We start from the raw sequence: 5,352 nt of genomic DNA, 5'->3' as shown, positions 1-5,352 counted from the left end.
CTCGAAAACCTGTGTGTGGCTCATAGCGTCCTCCTGGAAAGCTTCCTGAAGCATTTGGTGTGTCTCCGTTGCAGTTTTTTTAAGCGGGAAACAAAATTTCACACACATTCTTTGTTCTTTTAAAGTTGCCGTAACGACTTCGCATAGGTAACCCGTCGACAGTCAGAGAAACACAATACCACAATTGCACGTTCACCTCAACACTGACGCCGTCTGCACAGCTGTTTCATGAAAGTCTCTACTAACACCATCTAGCGTGAGAACCCTGCACTATGTCTACGAGTGACAGCGCCCTCTGAGTCCGGTTTCTTTTGGGTTCCCCCTCGTATTGCATTGGCAGGAGTCTCAACAATCTTGTACCCTGTTGCAATTGAGGGGAAGAATCCGTAAATAGTGTGAATCAGACTATCATCGAGATAGGAATTCGTTGCAAGGTTATACTCGACTTGGATTGTGCTGATGGGAAGTATGTCTACAGTCTGATCTAACTTGTAAAATTTACTCAGATCCTTCTTCAAAACCTGCCCTTTTGTGAAACCCAGCAGGTGCACTATTGAACCTTTCTGGTTAAAGTCAATCATTGCATTTACAATCCTTATTTCAGGTTTAAGTGTCTTGATGTTTGCACATATCTCAATACCTTTTCCAGACTGTTTTAAGACTTCATTTAAATCGTCAATATCTTATGCACCCGGTTCTATTTCCACAATATCTTTTTCACCATTAACACCTAGATGCACGTTGCTGTTAGTGTCAGTGATATTTGGGGTGCTGTTGTACGTCTCCAGTCCAATCAATGCAATATTCCATTCACTAACGCTCAAATCAATTGGCGGGAAGTAATTTGCACACAATACAGATGATCGTTCTTTTAACATCAAAGTGTATGACATTGCATCTGGACCTCAACTGATGAAGGAATGTTTAAAGCTCCTCCTTATATAGCATGTCTTCTGTGAGTGAAGTATTGTTGTAATTCTTCTGGTGGTTGCAGGTCACCAAATGAGTCGAAATAGTAGATGGTATCCGCATTTTTCATAACATATGATACGCAGTCAGTGTCATGGCCTCCAGCAACATCTAAATTCACAATGCCTCATTCACCAGTTTTCCACATAGTCTTTGGTAATGTATCCCACATAAACACACCACAGAATCTTGGTATGTTGAATTTGTTTCTGACAAACTTAAGATGATCAGTATTTGTGAGTGGTCGATCTGGTAGGACCGCTAATGGGCTGTTTTTTTATTTCTGTATAGAGCAAGTCCTTTGCTCTACGGTTTCAAGTATAGTACTTTTCCGGTGGCTGCAGCTTCCATCATGCAGTTATGTCTTCTTGCCTCTTCTAACTGCACTTGGGAGTTCTGCGCATTCTTGATTGTTTGAGCGATAGCTGCAGCACCACCAGCGAGGGACCCTACCGCAGAGGGTGTGGAGAGGGCTGGGATGAGAAATAGAAGAAAACCATCAGATGTCTTGGGTATTGCTAAAACTTGAGGTGCTTTAACCGATCCTCTTCTTCTTCTTCTTCTTCTTCTTCTTCTTCTTCTTCTTCTTCTGGCACCTTCCTGCTTCAGTGTGTTTTTAGCTGCATACATCACTGTCAGGATACAGCTCTTCAAATAGCTTTGCTTCCTGCCCTTGTCCTCCTTCTTGTTTAGTACACAACGTGCAGCATTCATAACTCGCTTGAAATTCATCACTCCTAAACCCAACTTAATTTTTCCTTGCATGTTTTATCAACTGCAAATGCTGTGATGCATTGACCTATACCGATATCCTTTCTTCTCTGTATCACCTTAGCCTGATCAGGTAAAATCCTATCTGCAATGTGATAGCTTGATAGATCTTTATTTGCGGCGTATGCAATGTCATGTCCCATACATCCTTCGTTGAGCAGATTAACCCCCTTATCACCTCGTGCCAAGCATTTCTGTACCTTTGTTCCAGGTCCACAGTAGCTGTACCCATGGATGTGTAATTCCACTGGCAGTTTGTCAAGAATACCATCTCCTCCTCTAATGCATCACGTAACATGCATATTATGCTACTGCGGTGGTGGTGGACTGTGCACACCCATTATATAGCAGATCGTCGGCATCAATCCAATTGTTTTGTGTAGCAGGAAAACCAAGCCATTTGACTAGTGGTTTATTTCCATGACGTCTTATGAGAAAAACATCTGGTTCTGAGCTTTTCTGCAACTCCTCAGTGTAGAAGCAGCCTGCAATTTCTTCACCTTTACTATCCTGCAATATATACACCGTATCCAGGAGTCCATTATCACGAATGTCGATTGGTCTCATTTTTATTGTGATATGTTTGGTTCGATTATACTGAGCAATTATTTCTGTGAGGATATCCGTCCATTTGTATGAGCCGCAAAGGTTAAAACACATCTACATTCGACCTTTTATTGTTCTGTTTAGACGCTCCACAATACTTGCCTTCAGGTGAGTGAATGTTGAGTAGTGATGTATTCCATACCGCTGCATCATGGTCTTGAAATACCTATTGTAGAACTCCCCAATGTGATTAGTTTGAAGGTTGTCTGGGCATCAATACGTTCCTGCCTGTAGCAAATACTCAAAAACATCAGCGACATTTCTACCTGTTTTTGTTTTGGCAGGTAATGCTCTAACAAATTTGGAGTATGTATCAATAACCATTAAAATATATTTGAATGCATTATCCTCATATGAATATTCCCTCATATCTACAAGATCAGCTTGCCATAAGTCATCCAAACCTTTCATCATAACATGCCTACGAGGTTATGTTTTGCCTGCTGGTTTGTGCAGTTCTTGAACTACTGTCTCCATACTTATTTGATGATACCTCTTTCTCTAACCTCGGAGATTATTGAAACAACTTCATTCAAATGAGCTGTATTACCTGCAGCAGCTGATGCCATGAGCAGCCGTAGTCGATCTATTAGCTTGTTGGGGTTGTCATAATATATATACTGTGGGATTCGATTGTTCACTGCTTTATGCCCAATGTCAATACCATCACCGCTGCTGCTGCTGTTTTTGATGTTGTTTTCGCCTTCACGTATTGGTTTTATAATGGTTCTATATTTCTTGTTGCTCAGGCTTTTTGTGATCTTATGTACACCAGTCATGTGCACATTTCTCTATCATTAACTGAATAATTTATAGGTTTTTTGGTAGGTTTTAGGAAAATAAGGTTCATTAAGCCGGGTGTTCTCTCAAACCGCCTATCACGAATCCGTATTGTGTCATCAGTTACAGTTATATGATGTGTACTCAACATATACAGTCTTCCCTGCTAATGCTTAATGTTCCGTCTGACCAGGGGCGTGACAAATAATGAATCCCTCAGTGGCAACACCATCGTTATCATGTGTTTTTGGTTTTACTGAGAGCTGTCAGAGAGATTCAGTAACTGGCTTAAAGGTCTCTCTTAGTGTTTGCTGTCGATCCACATGCCCTAACCTCAGCAACCATAATTTCTCGCAAACTGCTTTACATGCTTGAATCACTTTCTGCTTTGTCGATATCTCGGTGTATACTAATCAGACATCTTTGCAGCATGAGGCTTTATATATAAAGTCACTTCTTCCTCTTACTATGTACCTGCTCCCCCTTCTCAACAACAAGGAACTCTACATCTCCCTCAATAGCTTCGACCTTTCCAGTTAAGTCGACTACTTTCTTACCGACTTCATTAACTAACTCATTTAATGCATTCGCCATTCTCAGAAGAGTCTGGTAATACTTCTCTAGTTCCCTGCGCATACCTCCAACTTTATGCACAATAGCTTGAATTATCGCATCCATGTACAGGCGATTGTTCTGCCTGTGTACATCCATTCTCTCGAGTTGAGAGCTAGACATATGGACAAATCTGTCCATGGTGCAGCATATACTAATGTACTAACCTATGTAAAAACTCTTGAAAGTTCTGCCTGTACTTATCATCACTCAGTTTTCTCGGTTTATCAATGAGGAGAAACCCATACTGTGAATGATTCTAGCAATCAGCACATATATTTTCAAAATCATTGAACGACAGTCAGTTCCGACATATGCCTGGTAAATCTGTTTTAAATTCAGATTGTCTTGTTTGAATGCTATAATGAGGTTTGCATTATCTCTAACCAATTGTTTCAGGATTCTGGAATATGTTTGGCTTAGATAAAATACATTAGCTCCCATATGATGACTGAAAGAGAAATATTTTCGAATTTTGTCTTGGTTTTCCACAGCAACATCGTCAAATATGAAGACAGTGTTTGGATTTGCTTTTTCAGGTGGAGGGATATCACTGCTTTCACTGAATATCGTGTATGTAACACCATCTACACCGTGCATTATTTCCTGCAATAGCTGATACTTGGGTTGAAGCAGTGTTTTTGAGAAACACAAACAGGCTCAAATCAGACTCCATCTACATGTGTTAGCAGCGTCATGAGGACATTAGTCTCCCCACAATTGGATGGACCTACAATAATTGCCCGTATATTATCAGGAAGGAGAATTCCGTTCTTCTTCTTCTTCAGGTCGTCTTTTGCATCTTCACGGGACCAGCCACCGACAATAAAGTCGTTGTGATGAGGATGTTTCACCCACCCTGCCATGATACTAACTATGCCAGGTACTGACAAGTAGTTGACATATGTAGAAAGATACACTTGAAGGGACAGTAATAGTACGTGGAGCCACTATAGCTCCATCACTTAACCGACAGAGCTAAATTGGCTACACAGAGTAAACAGCTACATATTTTACCCATGAAGAGTAACTTGACCATTCATTACCTCAATAACTGGTATAACATTGAAAAAAATATTAATAATTGTAATACATTGACTATAATGAGAGAGGTATGAAATAAAACATAAACACAGCTTGAGATTATATACATACATAAATTATTTATTTATTTAAATATCATACATGGGATGTAGTACACACACACACACACACACACACACACACACACACACACACACACACACACACACACACACACACACACACACACACACACGTAATCTGTTTCTCTTTAGGTTCAGCATTCGTGTGCAAACAAAGATGCTGCTTCAAATCATCAACATGTACACTATGCACACATAGGGAGTTTACATCATCATTGTATGCAGAGTCTATGCTAGGCCACCAATGGTTCAGTCTCTCCAATGCAAGATGTAGGGCAGTGTCCAGATTGTGTAACTTCATAACTGAGGCGTGCCTTACATAAACACAGTTGTCATCCGATTTCACACAAAATGCACAGTCATACAATGTTGTAATAGAAAGTGTCACACCAGTAAGGCAAATGTCTGGGGGAGAACGAATTGGATAATACTCTGTAGTCATCTGCTG

This window comes from Schistocerca serialis, chromosome 2, assembly GCF_023864345.2.
Source record: "Schistocerca serialis cubense isolate TAMUIC-IGC-003099 chromosome 2, iqSchSeri2.2, whole genome shotgun sequence".
NCBI classification, from domain to species: Eukaryota; Metazoa; Arthropoda; class Insecta; order Orthoptera; family Acrididae; genus Schistocerca; species Schistocerca serialis.
The sequence above is the reverse complement of the archived record's forward strand: the minus strand, read 5'-3'. Positions refer to the sequence as shown.